The sequence below is a fragment of the Ambystoma mexicanum genome, chromosome 6p, assembly GCF_040938575.1.
Source record: "Ambystoma mexicanum isolate Mex_15411 chromosome 6p, UKY_AmexF1_1, whole genome shotgun sequence".
In the NCBI taxonomy this organism is placed as follows: domain Eukaryota; kingdom Metazoa; phylum Chordata; class Amphibia; order Caudata; family Ambystomatidae; genus Ambystoma; species Ambystoma mexicanum.
In genome coordinates, this window is record NC_090935.1 from 455,803,746 (window position 1) to 455,820,697 (window position 16,952).

Below are 16,952 nucleotides of genomic sequence, written 5' to 3' on the forward strand. Positions count from 1 at the left end.
CCCAGCCATTGAAAGAGGTTTAGGCTGTGTAAATTGTATTAGCAAGGAAAGCTGGTAATTTAGTGTCAGTATTTTGCCATTTGGCGTGGCAGTTCTGCACATGTGTTATTTGTAGTTAGCGTTGACACGACAAGAAGAAGCAACAATGTATTAACATTGCTTATTGTATTTAGAGGTCAGAGTCAGGGGATTGTGTCATAGTTTTGTAGCTATTAGTAGTAATTTATACTTATGTTGTCCTTTGGTTGTATTAACGATATGCTGTTTTATTTTATATTTAGGAAAGCTTTGGTAGTTGGAAAAAAGATAGTGAGACAGGATAAATGTTCTGCTTTAGTAACATTCGGGCTGTGTCCCGCGGTAGCAAGAGTTCCACCATGTTGGATTAGGCCTCGTTAGATGTTGCTGCTTCTGGTAGAGAATTAGGCTGCCCGTTGGAGATTTTTCTCTGATAATTCAATTATAGTTTAAGCATCCTTACCTTAGTGAAAGATCAGATTGCCAAGGTTAGGTAAGAAGAAAGACGGGCAGCGCAGAAGGCAGTTAATTGTGCCAGGCCGAGCAGCTAACAGGATCTATAAACGTAATTTTGATTTCTGATGAGAAAATTAGTGTTGCAGCTGTGAAGGATGAATTTCATGGCAATAGGGCCTGGTGCCGGACACTGCTAGGGTGTTGAGCTAGGTTTGGAGTAAAAGTGCAACCATTGAAAAGTGACTGTTCAATTTGAACTACAAGAATTCATTCCCAGGAGCAGTGTCTTGACTGTGTTTTTTTATAAAAGCACCTGGTTCCCCAGAGAGATAGAGAAGGATGCATGCCAGTATTGCCAAGAGAGATAGGGTAGAATGCAAGCCAGTATTGCAACGTGTTCTAAAACAGGAGTTGCAAGAGGTGATTCCAAAAGAGTACGGCGGCAAGGTCAAAGAAGCCATTTGGGAGTGCCAAAAATGTCTAGTCTCATTAGGAAGCCATTGTATTACCAGATGGGGTTGACCAGATTGTTTACATTTGCTTCCTGATTGGGCCCTCTCGGTGGTATGCAGATCACGAGTTGGCCAAAGTTGTCATGAACACTTAGGAGAATACATTATTGCAACAAATAACCAGAATATAATGCACCAATCACATCACAGTGTTTTCTGCTCACTGTACAATAAGGTCATATTGTAAGTGTCTGTATTTAGATATGATTGACTAATGGGGCAATGAACTGAAAGGATGTTTAGATGTATGTATAGGTGTTAGCCAATGGGGAACGTGGGATTATGTTGTATCTGATATGCTTTGCTTATGCTAATTTGCGGTTTTCCTCTATAAAAGATGTAACCAGAAATGGGTGTGTCTAGTGTGATTTCAGTGTTCCGTTCTATGGTACTGACTGACACTCCCGGACATATTTTCAAGTAATTAAACTTAGTTTCTCTTGCCAACCGTGCACTTATTATTGACCCCCTTTTGGAGTGATTTTTATGATTGGTTTTTGGGCCTACCCTACAAATTTGATGCTCCCGACAAGATTCTAGATCCTCCCCGAGGCTGGGGGTTTCTCCGTCGCACATCCTGGTTTGTGGCACCTGTCTGCAGTGACCAGTCCATGTGCACACTCTGAAGAGGTCCGCAGGTGCAGTGTTGCCATAAGGCCTGTCTGATCCTTGGAGCAGGGTGCTGCGCTCATGTGTGCGAGCAACTGGAGGGGGACACCGTATCGGAGGAGCTCGGAAGAATGCTTAGAATGTGAGTGCACTCTTCTGGGAAAAACAAAAAGAGGGTGACAATTGTTGTTTGGGTGCGCATGACTTTACGAAAAGGCCATGTGGTGACATTATACACGTTTGTGAGAAGTTAGGCTAATCGCCCCCACTGCAGGGAAAGATGACATCATAGTAGTAATAAAAGAGAAACATTGATGTGGGATATTTTCTCTTAGACAGGGAAAGACAGAGCTGTAATTGAGGTGACGGTCCTGTGGAAAGGTTACCCGTATCCCTCCGTCCTATATAAAGGGGGCATGAGGAAGGTTGAATTCCCTTGCATTTAGAGCAAGAGACAGAGGAAGGGTCTACAGGATTGTGTAAATAACTGTGTTTTTATTTGATGATTTTGTTAATAGTTGTGCATATGGAACTGTCTTGGTGTGGGATGATGGTTATTTAGATGTGTTGATAGGGGTTGTGCTGTGGAGTGTGTGAGTAAAAGTGATTTTAGTGGGGATGTGGTTTGGATTTTGGTTTTTGGGAAGAGGGAGGGGTTTTGTTTGGACATTGGCCCTCATTCCGAGGTTGGTGCTAGTCATGGCGCTATTAGCGCCATGACTAGCACCAATACCGGTACCGCCACCGACTTGGTGGTAGGGGGACTTACCGGTCTATTCCGACCTTTGCGGGACTGGTAAGTCCCCATTTGAAAAGCCATTCCCCATTCCCATTTGAGCCCCCATAGGGATCAATGGGAAGGGGGAAGGAGACAATAACGGAACCGCAAATTTGCATAACCGTTATTGACCCCGGTATCCCTTTGAGGGTCCCGTCCATAACGCCTGGTAAAACCAGGTAAGGGAGGGACCCGCAAAGTGACCTCGGAATAGGGTGCAAAGGGATTACCGGCGCCGGTGTCATTACCGGTGCCCTGTATCCCTTTGCGCCCAGGTTGTAATGACCCCCATTGTTTTGTTTTAGAGTAAGACAACACTGGACCAGTAGTCAGTACACCTAGGGCGTTAAATAAGATTTGCAAAGAAGTAATCCATTAGAACATAAGTATTATTGTGAGTGGGTTCAGGGACTGCAGGAAGGATGTTTAAATCTTGTCCTGAGGAGGGCACGAACAATAAAGTGGTCGTTGAAAACTTGTATACTTTTTGGCATCAAAACATAAAGGAAAAAGTTGAAAAGCAGGCAGAATATACTTATTATATAATATTGAATTATGGAAAATGTCTGAAAATGTATAAAACAATCCCGCTGACAGCAAGGAGAAAACAGACCCAGCACACACACACACACACACATCACCACACCCACCACCCTGCTTCCTTATGGGTGCCAACAAGCCAGGCATTGACCCCTAAAAGTGTGTAATGAGACAACATGGCACCCATTGATTATGGAAGTTGAAAATAGAGCACAAAGAGAACTAGAAACAGCGCTGAAGAAAACAGAGGAGGAGCTAGAACTAGGGAGGCTGGGACAAAGGGAAGGACAGAGTGTGACGATAGGCACAGACCAATGGAGAGTGTTAGAGATTCTTTTTAGAATTGATAGCAGTGCCATCAAGGATATCCAGGTACCAATAAGTGAGGATCACCAATTCAGGTGGAGACCCAGAAAGTCTGCTGCAATTAGTCATACAACCCAAATAGTGTAGATTATGACTCAGTAGGTACCAATAGGGAAGTACAGGTCACTGAAGAGGTGTGGGCTATGGATGAGGAAGACTAGGGAGAGCACACTACATGGCCTGGCCTCATTTTAATTGGAACAGTCTAATGAAGGCACTACCCTCACTCACAGCAGCGGGCAAGTGGATTAAAGCACTAGAAAAGCAAACAGCAGGGCTCACGTTAGCTGTAGGCAACATAAAGAGTTTGTTCGCTGCTCTGCTGGGGAAACAGCCAGACAACATAGAAAAGAAGGTTGGATATCCAAGTGTACATATGAATGCTGACCATCACAATGGAGATCCATTTAACAACTGTCGAGCCCATATATTGAAAGCATTGATGGTGGTATACCCAGACACACCTGATATGAACTAAATCATGGTCCTCACCATGAAGGCAGATGAGAACCCTACACTGTATTTTAATCAGATTCAGGAAATGTGGCGAGAGGAGACAGGGCAAGCATGGGAAAAGAATTATAGCTAGATTTGATCACATGCTGCCTAAGGGTCTACCCAAGGAAGTGTAAAACGATTTGCTTAAGGTGGCTGGTATCCACCCAAATGGATGGGCCAAAATTCAGGCACACATAAGGAGACAAGAGAAGGAGATAGACAAACAATCGCAAAGGGCAGAGGCAAAACTGGTACAGAAGAAGTTAGCTAAACTGAGTGTTGAAGGAGCTGTGATTACTAGCACCACAGAAGGGCAGCCTGGCACGAGACCGGCACAAGAATGGGCCGAGGGCTACACAGATAACAGAAGATAAATGGGAACTTTCCAGAGGGGATGAGGAATGTTGCAGAGAGGCAGAGGTGTTGGATTTAGAGGGATGAAGCCTAGACTCAGAGGACAGTGTTGGTCATGTGGGAATATTGGACATTTTGCATGAGAATGCAAAAGCAGACCACCCTATTCTTATGATCCCCATGCCTACTCAAGCAGACCAGTGTTTGAGCTCACTTATCACCCACCATCAAAGATGCTGCCGCCAGTTACTCCATATGCCCCAGGTCTCATGCCCACCCTAACCCACAGCTCAGTACAACTGCAGTAGTTTCAGTACCCAACGCTCACTCAGCCAACTCAATACCCAGAACGAGACATCACACAATCATACATACAACAACTGCCCCCATAGACTCCTACACAGCTATGGGATAAAAGTCACTGGCTAGAATGTACAGTGACACATTACACAGGAGGAAGCATCTTGAGAGTCAACCCTTTCCCACTTCCTGGAACAAACACATATCTTCAATAAGACAGCCCACAGATAGTTCTGGTGTGCCCAGTTCAGTCACTAGTGACCAGGAAGAGGAGCCCCAGGAAGGATAGGAAATAAAACATTCACATTTATGGTTGACACAGGAGCTACAAAGTCCTGTATTAGGGAAGTTAAGTTTCTCTTGTCAGGTAGGGTAAGGGACACACAGGGATTCTCTGGGGCAATTTTGTTGGTTCCTTTCACTGAGGATTTACCAATCACTGTAGGTACACAGGAGATTTCTGCTCACTTACTGTACTCCAAGGACACCCAGTCAACCTTTTGGGCAGGAATCTCCTAAGTAAACTAAACATGACCATTGCATTTACTAAGGAAGGCATAGTGGGCTCAATACTAGGCATGTGCCATGCTAGGGCCGCCACAATAATAAGAGCACTTTACAGTGACAGTGTCATCATGGGAATGCCCTTACATCCTGATTAGTTTCTTTACAGGGTGACAGTGTTATTAGGATGGGTACCAGGAATAAAGGATAGGATACTGAGTGTGTCTGCAGAGTTCCTGTTCAGGCCAGCTATCCCTCATGAACGTACTTGAAACACCATCATTACATTAGATTTAGAAGCAGTGATCAAGAAAAAGAATATAGAATAATTCTGATGGCATCAGACGAAGAAGGGGACAAATGGTTTTGTGCATTGACCTAACACTGAGAAGGGTGTCTGACGAACAGCTCTTTAAGGATGCCAAGGACATGGGAGAAATTATTTTTGAAATGTGCATGCCCTGCCAAATCATGCTACAACACTGACAGGTGCCACACACTGTGCCCCTTGCTAGAACATTGCTATCACTCTTACAGGAGAATATGGAGATGTTACTCAGTAACTTGTGGGCTAGTAACTGCCACGATGTAGGATTATTGAAGCGCATACAGGCAGTTTACATCAAGATCAAGCAAGGCACATTGTTACCAAGAGTACGATTACATTCTTCTCCATTCCACTGCACCCAGATTCCCAATGTCTCACAGTGTTTTCTTATCATGGGCAAAGATTCCATCACACAAGATTACCGAAGGGGGTCTGTGAGTCCCCTAATATTTTCAACACAGTACTACAAATGGATTTAGGTAACATACAAGTACAAAGCATACTCATTCAATATGTTGATGACCTTTTTTCTGCAGCCTTACAGATGAACAATGCAGGAGAGATTCAGTGACACTTTGACATAACTTGCAGAAAAATGATATCACGTAGACAAAGAAAAAGTACAGTATTGCCAGAAAGAGGTAGTATACCTAGGGAAAATAATATCCTCAGCAGGAAGTAGAGAGACACCAGAGAGATCTTCAGCATTACAAAATATACCCCGTCAAACAAATGCAAAAGTTTCTTAGGTTATATCATTATTGTAGGACATGGATTTTTGATTACTCCAGTTATACGAAGCCATTGTTGCAAGGGCTCAAAGAAGCACAGAAGCTTAAGGGAACGAGCACCTGGGCCAGGACACATGATCATATTTTTCAGGATCAGAAATGCAATCAGCAAGGCCCCAGTGTTAGCAACACCAGAGTGTACAGATTTTTTTTTCCTGTTCTCACATTCTAATGGCTAAGTAATGATGGCTGTTCTTACGCAGCACACATCCATGGGACACAAACTCCTGGCCTACTACAGTGGACTTTTAGATCCAGTAATGCAGGGTCATTTCCCATGAGAGCAGGGTCTAGTAGCAGCAGCTTTTGCAATACAAAAATCTTGTACAATTACACTGGGATGCCCAGTGACATTTTATGTGGAACATGCAGTGTTTGCAATTCTAGAGAGATCCAAATTAACCCTCACCACACAGAGAGCTTCTGGCTATGAGATCATATTGTTCAACTCTTACGTTCACATTACAGCCAGGTGAGGTAGTGCATGATTGTGTAACATATGAAGGTCCTGAAGATGACATAACAAAGGTCAAGGAGGATGCACTTGAGGAGGGGGGAGGGCTTCTGTTCATGGTTCTCCAAGAATTGATCAACAGGTGGGACAGAGACACACTGGTGCAGCAGTTATGAGCCTTGTAGATGGGGAGTGCGATGTCATGATAAAGAAGAGATTGCCTGCACATTATTATGTACAAGCCACAGAACACAACACACTCATAAAAGCATTTAAAATGTCAAAAGGTACTTTAGTTACCATTCATTCTGACTCAGCAAATAGTAATTCCACCATGCACTCAAGATTGTCTAGATGGCGCAGGAGAGGGTTTAACAAATCAGATTGAGCACCCACGCGACATGCAGTATTGCCAGCTATATTAATTGATGCATTGACTCATCTCTCAGTAGTTGCCGTGGTAAAATGTGTGGCCTATACACATAATGCACACACAATTGCTTATGGTAATGATGCAGCACACAAAGCAGCAAAAGTAGCAGCCTACCTAAAAGTACCAGATATCACAGAACACCCTCAGGTAACATTCCAGCAGGTGCAGCTCCCAGCACCATACAATACAACCCCCATAGCACAGATAATTGAACGACAGGGACAAGCTCCACAACAGGAGAAGGATTTCTGGATCAAAAGAGGATGGTGCCTTTAACCTACCGACCTAATTTGGAGACAAAATATTGCAGGTGCCATAGTAATGTCTCAAGAATTCCTTGCTGTTGCCTTCAAGCAATTGCATTATTCTACAGACATTCAGGAGCGGTTTGTCCCCAATGTTCAGGAGCACGTAGACCATTTTGTAGCTAAGTGTACTAACTGCCAACTCTTGAGTACAGGCCATAACTTCAGAACATTAAAAGGAACATGGCCATACTCCTTGGGGCCCTTTCGAGAGCTCCACATTGATTATGTTGACATGGTTAACAGGTGCAGTAACTATCGTTATTGTATTGTTGTAGTATTCCCATTTTCTCTTTGGCTTGAAGTAGGACCCTGTGCCCACCCTGACACCAAATCAGCAGCTACATTTTTGGTTTGCAAGGTATCTCCTCAGTGGGGAATATCTAATGTATTCAAATCAGACAATGAGACACAATTTTATAACAAGTTTGTCAAAGACATGACTTATTAGGAATAAAACAAAAACTGTGTTCAGCTTACCACCTACAAACCAATGTGATTGTGCACCATCTTAATGGTTTATTGAAACAACCGATATCTAAAATATGCCACTCTTTTGGTAAGAAATGTCTCCACTGCCTACCCCTCACCCTGTTTAGCCTCGGAAATCAGCCAGTGAAAGAGAATCATTTGACCTTTCATGAAATTGTGATGTGCAGGAGGCTACACACACTACTCACACCTGCACGCACAGCCACCAATGCCAACAAAACAGCTGATATTCTAGGGGATGAATTTCATGGATACCTTGGGGACTTAACCAGATATGTTAGAGTTATTGCTCAACAGCTTGCACCACGTCCACAACAGCCGACAGCAACAGACACTGTCAGACCAGCATATCTGCAATAACCTCAGCTCTTTCCATGAAATTCAGTGTTTGACCGCTCGTTCGTCAGGAAGTTGAACAACACACGCTTCCAGGGGTCTGACAAGGTTGTCTATGGTAAGTCAGCTGCAGTGAAGTTTGAAGGACTACATTTCTGAATCCACCTCACAGGCATCAGAAAGAACACCAATGCTGGCCCTCCTCCTCACCACACTCTGAGGCGACAGTTCTAAAAGATGAGTTTTGCTCATATGTTTTTGACATTTCTGTAAGGGATGTGTCCCTTTGGACAAACAAAACTCTTCTTCACAGCCTACAGGCACAAAGCATTGCATTAAGAATATAATGTTGTGAATTGGAGGTGTTGTTCTCTCTCTCTCTTTCTTTTCTTTTGTAAAGAGTTAGTTGATGGGGGCATACAACGGTGGGGTACAATAAGACTAATGTAGCATGTGTGTCAGCAAATAGGAGTGTATCAGTGCCCAAAGCAGACGGGCAACTGAATATCGAGGGGTTCTTCTTTGACACTGTTGCAGATGTGCATCACCCCGACACAGATAACTTTTGGTACAATCATATGTGGGACGTGGGAAGGTTAAGGACAACGGATTCCTGCTACATATGTTCCATATCCCAAACACAACTGGCACTCCCAGATTATGTATTCCCAAGTAAATGCCACCTCTGACAGTAAAGTGTTTAGTGCACCTAGACCTATGTAGGGTACAAGGGTTTTTTTCCAAGGAGACAAGGTGCTACTGTGCTTAAAGAAGACACCAGTGAGTGTTCTGAGAATAAGGAGCAGGTTCAGTGTCAAATCAGACTGCAACTACAGTTGGGAGGTGCTGTGTTCTCTAACAATAGATGGGAGGAAGCGAGCTGTTCTTATTGTGTCCAATGCTAACCTCAGCATCATAAATGTGCCACAGCAACCCCAAGTTACAACTGTGCCCCCCTCACCACCAGCATGCTTGCCGATCAATGAGCGCCCCTCGCTATAATTATTTAAATGATTTCTCCCAAGACTCTGTTGATAAGTTTAAAGCCATACGGGACCAGTACCGTCTTTTCAACAAGACAGAAACATTATTTACCTCCAAGCTTGTTCCAGGTATCCAGACTGAAGCCAATTCAAAATGGCTGCCAATATCAAGATTGGAGATGCTGCAGATTTTGAATGAGATCGAGCATTGCCTCAACTCAATCAAAGAGGAGTTGCCGGCCATCCAGTTGACAACACTCCACAACTGGTACATACTGGACCCTCTCACAGCCATGGTGTTTGCAAAAAAATAGGGAGCTCCTGTTATACCTATACTCCACCCAATGACTCAAACAATAAGTCTCTGAGCCCCGCCATTGGGGCTCTGCACAATTTGGTTGTTGTCATGGAGACGGAAGCTGGGGTAGGAGAGCAAGTTTGGCTGGATTTGTTGCTTTCATGGGCCCCTTCCTTGTTGGGCCTAGCCATACAAGTGCTAGTTCCCATCATTGTCCTTTTACCTGTGATATTTTGTTCCAACCAGCTTGTCCTAATATGCTGATCCAAAGGATTACCCAAAAGGGCAATGATAATGTCCCGGGACTCACAACAGGTAAGGCTACTCCCCTCTTAAAACACATGCACACACAGACAGATAAATCGATTGACGAAGTAGAGCACACGATGGTAACGGTAGAACATCCAGGTGGTCACCCGAGGACCCTTTCTTACCCCCCCACCCGACCCATAGAACTATGTAGAGAACTTGGTATATCTTGCCCAGGATGGGGGATATTGTTTTATGACCTGTACCTCAGAAGAATGTGTCCAAGCTTACGTCATGTGTGGAAGGTATGGGTGCCCAAGGACAATTCTTACAGGGAGAGTGAAGCAAGATTAGTTAAAGAATTAACTAAAGGTGTGAAGTATAGGGATACAGTGCAATACCCCGACCGTGGAAAGAGGTTTAGACTGCGCACATTGTATTAGCAAGGAGAGCTGGTCATTTAGAGTTAGCATTTTGCCATTTGGTTTGGCTGTTCTGCACACATGTAATTTGGAGTTAACTTTGACACATGTTAGAGAGCATCACAGAGCCTTATACTATGAAAGAAAGAGCAACAATATCATAAGGCTGCTTATTATATTTAGAGGTTAGAGCCAGGGCATTTTTTTAAATAGTTGTGTAGATAATAGTAGTGACTTATGTTGTGCTCTGGTTGTATTAAGGATATGCTGTTTATTTTATATTAGCAAAAAGTACCCATTCTCCGAACGGGTTCTGTAAACAGACTTGATAACACTCTCATCAGTTGTCGAAAATCAATGATCCTGTAGATCGCTGTTCCAATTCGTTTATGTCTCGATGTGCTTTGCACCCTGAAGTAAACTGCACTGAGAAGGGGCATGTGTGACTGGCTGACATAACCCGGAGCAGATGTTGGGGAGAAGGCAAGAGATTGTGTGCTACTGCATACTGGGACATTGGGCCTCCTTACGACCCAGGCGGTAAGTTACCGCCTGGGTCGTACCTTTACCACCATGGTGTAAACTACGTTTACGCCATGGTGGTTGGCGGACTTACCGCCCCATTCCGAGGTCGGCGGGGCGGTAAGTCCCCAATCCCCATTTACCCTTCCCCATTCCCATTTTTGCCCCATAGGGCATAATGGGAGTGGGGAAGGCGTTAATTACGCCACCGTAAATTACGGTGGCGTAATTAACAACATGGTCCCTTAGCGCCATGGATTTTAACACCTGCTAAAAGCAGGTGTTAAATCCGCCATGGCGCTAAGGGACCTCGGAATCAGGCGGTAAGGGTCGGCGCTCTTTACGCTGCCATAAACCCCTTACCGCCTGAGTCGTAATGAGGCCCATTCTGTGCTCTCTCTCCAACTGTTACCTCACCCTGACATGGTGCAGTTCATTGCGGTGCACTGCGGTGCAAATATCTCTGAAACCGTGCATCCAAGGGCCTTGAAATATGGTTTTCGAGGTCCCATTGAGACCTTGAGTTTTTGTTCCTCATGTTGAGACCGGTCCTTCTACGACCACATTGATGTTTGGTCGATTTCAGGAAAATGTCTCATGCGTGAAGGTGCTGAAATCTGGGTAAAGGTGTGGGGTGTTCAGATGTCATGTAGCCATTAATATCCGGGGCGTCCTAATAGGTAACTTTGCAACATTTGGTGTAGATTAGTAAAACAGCATTGAATTGTATAAGGAACAACACTTCACCAGGTCACAATCTCACAAACACATTTTGACTTTATTAATATAGATTTAGGAACGCTTTTGGTAGTTGGTAAAAAGGTAGCTGAAGTGTTCACCAGCGAGATAGGGTAAATGCTATGCTTTAGTAACATGAGGGCTGTGTGCTGTGGTAGCAATAGTTCTCCATGTTGGATTAGGTGCCCACCGGACATCATATAACCAAGTTTAGGGAAGAAGAGAGACGCGCAGCACAGTTAATTGTGCCAGGCTGAGCTGTGAATGGCATGTTGGTTTCTGACGATTAGATCAGTGTTGCAGCTGTGAAGGATGGATCTTATAAGAATAGTTCCTGGTGTCAGGTACTACCAAGGTGTCGAGCTAGATGTCGAGTAATAGTCCCCCGATTGAAAACTGGCCGGTCCATTTCAGCTACAGTTGTTTCATTAAATAGAGCAAACATAAATGAGGAATTTGTTCCCATAGCAGTGTCTTGACTGAGTTTTTCATAAAAGCAGTCCACATTCATTTGTGTTTTTACCCATGATATTTACGCCATTGTTTCTAACATTGCAGTTTATTTAGAGAATATAATCTTCTTCTTCTGCTGGCAGTGTTTGCGCTTATTGGGTCTTAAGTAACCCTTCCGCCCTCTTAGTACATTTTGTATACATGCGGCGTGCAGAGCTCTTGCTTACCTTGCCTCGAGCTGGAAGTCCTCTGGCTCTCTTCCCTTCAGCATCTCAGCTCGATGCCCCACTGTTCCGTTTGTATGATTTTTCAGCACTGGGCTCCCAGCTGCTTTTCTTGTCTTCATTCTCCACTCTGTTCCTATTCATGAGAGGAGAGAATGGTCTGATCAGGAAAGGGGGGTGGTGAAGTTAGTTATAGGGATGTCACCAGAGTTAAAGGCATCCAGAGTGTGTCAGAAGGAAGAATGGTAAGAGAGAGTCACAGAGGTCACATAACTGTGAAGTGTCTGATTCACGAGAGTTGAAGTGGATATTAAAGTCACCAAGGAGGATAAGTTTGGAAGTAGAGGTCAAGAGTGAGGAGGTGAGGTCGTTCCATTTATAGAGGAAGAGAGGGATTGGATCAGGGCACCTTCAGATGGTAGCAAAGGTGAGTGAGAGAATGTGTGAGACCCCTAGCCTACAGACAAGGCATTCAAAAGAGGTATAGGATTGAGTATGTATGATGGAGTCAGGGACCCACTCAGGGAAAATCAGGACCGCTACACCTCAGGAGCAGTTTGGCCTGGTTTTGGAGAGGAGTTTGTAGCCCTCAGAAAGGAGAATGTCAAAAGCAGTGACTGTGCTGGCATTGAACCATGTATAGGTAAGGGCGAGCAAGTCGAGGTCAAAGTCTTCGAGAAATGAGACAGATGTCAGAGGAGTGTTTGATAGCAGAACGAGCGGTCAAAGTAGCTAAGTGAAGCCAATTTTCCACCTTTGAAAGTTTTACAAGGAGGGGTACAGAGGAGAGGTTAGCGAGTAGGAAGCAGGGGTAGTAAAGAAGGGAGGGAAGTTAATAAGAAAAGGCAAGCACTGGTCAAGAAGGAGAGGAGTAGGTTGAGATCCCTGTGCCATGACAGTGCCATTATGATAGACATGAATGATGCACCTAGAGGATGAGAAGTATGCAAAGAGTACTTCCCATTCAGTGTCACCCTTAATGGATGAAGAGGAAAAAGGGGAGAGGGTGGAGAACAAGTTGGGAGTCCATGGGTCAGGAGAGGGGACAGGAAAGAGGATATCAGTAATAGTCCGCCTGGAAATAGCATTGACGTAGATGTCTGCAATAGGTAGGTCAGGTTTAGAGACCAAGAGAGCTATTTTTTAAAGATTCTTTCTTCCAGACCTTGTGAGAGAGATAGGATAGGTGAAAGAGTAGCAGTTAGAATAGATAGGGGAGATAGAGAGCACCATGTGAGTGGTAGGGGAGGGAGGAGGGAGACAGACAGGGGAGCTGCACAGTGCACGAATAAACTCAGCAGGCGACCTAGCAGCCAGCAGGCACAGATGAAGGGGGCTTTGAACCGGATATGTTCAAGGTAGCAGGCTATAAGGTACCCTCACTGGGTGAAAGATATAATGCTGCAGGATCATTATTCAGGTCTAAGGGTACATCTAGGCTCAAGTTTCCAACAAAGCAATAAAATGCACAGGTTTAAAAGTACATCTAGGTTGAACTTCCCAACAAAGCAATACAATGCACATGTTTAAAAGCACACCTAGGTTCAACATTTCACAAGCGCTAAAATACAGCAGAAAACAATTAGAAGAGAAGAGTGGATTACATCTAGATGCACGGTCTCTAAAGCATACTAGGAAAGCAAGGCCAATAATTCAATTAGAAGGCAGGATAATCTAACACACATGAAAAAGGCAGCCATTTTCAGGACAGGGCGGTTACAGAATGCATAGGATGGTGTTTTCACACAAAGGCAGGGAAATGCAACAATTTAACATAGGAAACAGATAATGTAAGACACACCTAGATTTAAAAATCAAATACACATGGCAAACGCAGGGGAGAGGTTTACAGTGTCAATGTGGCATTAAGAAGACCGATAGGGAGAAGGAATCGATAATTATGGGACATTCAGAGGCGGAACTATATCGAGTAAACTGTCATAAGGATGAGCATTGTTGACAACCTGAGCCTAGAAGGATGGTGGGCTGATTTTACACTGTACTCTTTGGAATCTAGTACTTTCAGCATAGAGAAAAGAGACAGTGCTGCACCCAAGTAAATGTTCAGCTGAGGTCAGAGCGAATAGTAGGGGTGCCGATCAGATCCTGATGCAGTTTGAATGGCAATCAGAACACTGCATGAGGACACAGTGCAATAGTTGTTCTGGCCTTGCAAGCGGGAGAGAAGGTCAGAGACTTGTGATAGAGCTGAAGCAGTTTGGAGGAGTGGCTCAAGGTTGCTCAATACTATGAGGGACACACCTGTCTACAAAGCCAAAACATGGGTGAGGTGTAAGACCACATGTGTATGGCGGGAAGGCAGAAGAGGGAGCCTGCCGTGATACAAAGAGGTGGGGGGCTTACCTGTAGATGCAGGGCAATGCCGCAATGGAGGTGATCCGGGTTGTCCGATTGTGGCGATGGGTGGGGGCCTTGCAGCCCTTCCAGGCCCGGATAGAGACAGACAAGGTCATACAATGCTCTTAGCTGGAGGCCCTTTGGTAGAGCGCCAGCGATCACCTGCCGACTCCGGGGCCAATTATGGTCTTCTGTTCTTCGGCAGCCAATCAGATAGACCCTCAGAAGCTGTTGGGATGCCTCACAAGTTGGCTGGAGACCTGGCGCCCATATTAGCAGGCCTGGGTTACAACGAATGAAGCTGCATCTCACGGCCATGAAGTCCTTGCAGGAGTGGTGCGCAGCTGCTCAGTCAAGGGAGGAAATTACCCTGCGACATGGCAGACAATGCCCTTAGCTGCAGGCCATTGGTGGGGGGCAGCGATCACCTGCTGGCTCCCAGCCCAATAGTGGTCTTCTGGTCTTTTGCGGCCAATTAGAGAGCCCCTCGGAGACTGGTGGGATTGTTGACAATTGTCCCAGGCACCCCAGTACTTTTGGATGCATCAGAGTCCCAGAAGTGTCCAGTAGTACCTGAGGGAGGGCACATGGGGCACATGGGGGACATGGGGGAGGGGGTGGTGGCTAAGTCCATAGTGCCGGGATGATTGGGGATGGTTTTGTTCTAGCATACATGGGAAATCAAACGCTATTTATTTTCATAGCAGCAGCCATATTGGAATCAAGGTCTAGGTTTGCACTGCAGCCAGGGCTGCAGGCCCGAGATACACACATAAAAAAGTGTATGCATGTGAGAAGAGTTTGTAACCTGGGCACCAGTGAGACAGGCCAGAGCTGCAGAGATTCAAAGACCCTTCATTGTTTCATGTTGCCAATATTTCGTATCCCAGAAGGAATATGCCCTGCAAGGCCATGAGGGGGTTGAGAGCTCTCTGCGAAAAAGGATCCCACGAGAAGGAGGGCTTAAGCCTCTGACCTTCTCTGTTCCAGCTTGAAGTAATAGCACCGAAAAGCATCTGTCGCAAGACCCCAAAAATTTCAAGGTACCAGTCAGTCCCAGACCGCCAACCATAAAACTGTTAGACCCCCAATCAATCGAAATTTCAGAAAGCAGGGACCAGTTGCTTTCCCCAGAGGTCACCTGATTTGTGCTGCGATGTGCCAGAAGGGGTAAAACAACATAGCTAAAACAAAGGTGGGGAGCTTTGGATTGGCGCCAACCTGTCTAGAATCGGGTTAGTGTGTGCACTGCAATGAACTCAAAGTATCCTCTTAGCCCTGGTCTGCAGTACCAGGTGCAAATCATGTTAGATAGAGCCTGCATTGTTTTTCTTCGCCTAATAACCAATTATTGTAGCTTCATGTCTGATGATGCACATGGGGGAGCCCATGTGGAAGAAGATGGACAAAAGAGGTTGGGACCAATGGCCTGGCATCCCCTATGGAGCAGGTATCTTATGTATAGGGTTGCACCAACCAGCCATTTGCATTAGTAAATGATGTAATTTACATCACTGATGATGCTGTGTGCCTTCATAAAGTGTTGGCCATACTGATTTGGGCAGAACTTTCGATGGCAGTAGAGTACTTTTCTGCCGTATTTCTGTTTTTGTGGAAATAAAACGTTGTTCTCCTTGCAAGAGGTCTGCTGCACCTTTTTTCCCTAGTGGGTTGCATTTTTTCTGGTGTGAGTGTTGAGGGGTTTCTCTACATTTTTGATGACCCCGATGTGATTCCACCGACCCCTACGAGAGGGAAGCTTCCAGGCTGCATCTCTGGAGGGGGCACGCCTACCTATAGGTACCAGTTCCAAGCACACAATCCACAGTTGTTTACAGGAGTCGTATTTACAGAATTCCTGTCTGCACTTTGAAGCAGGATGCGGCTCCAAGGAGGGTACAGGCCATTGTTGGGACACTGTTGCGGAGGAGCTCGGGTGATCGCACAGATGTAAGTACACCTCTTGCCAGCAACAACAACAGGGGTGAGAATGAGTGGGGAGGCAACGTTTGTGTATGTGAAGGGAGAGTGTGAAAGGCCATGTGGTAAGTTTTTGGCATTATTATTATTATTATTATTATTATTATTATTATTATTATTATTATTATTAGTAGTAGTAGTGGTAGTAGTAGTAGTAGTAGTTTTAGTATTATAATTAAGGAGATAACAAAGGGGAAAACAGTAGTGTGGGATCCTTTCTGAGCAAGGGGAGGAGGTGGCACCATTTGTTTTTGTGATATGGAGGATACAAGTTAGGAGCTCTGTATTATTAGAGAGCTCGGATTCCTTTGCCCAATATATTCCGGGTCGGGGAAGGAGTCAAAGTAGGGGTTGTTGTTTTAGTTTATTGTTTTAGTCATTGTTTTAGTGTATCAAATTAGTATTGCACATTTATTGGAGGCTGAGGGAAGGCCTGTTGAGGTGTTGTGAGTGTGAGGAGTGAGAAGTGTGGAAGTGTGCATGGAGGGGGTGAAGAGTGGAAAGGGGGTGACTGAGAGGTGTTAAACGCAAGACTGGTTGTGTTGGCTGTATTGACATATTGTGTGATGCATAACTAGAAGCTTTTTTTGAATATGTAATTGTCAATATGAGGGCCCTGTCTGGAATCGAGTTATTGTATGCACTGCATAT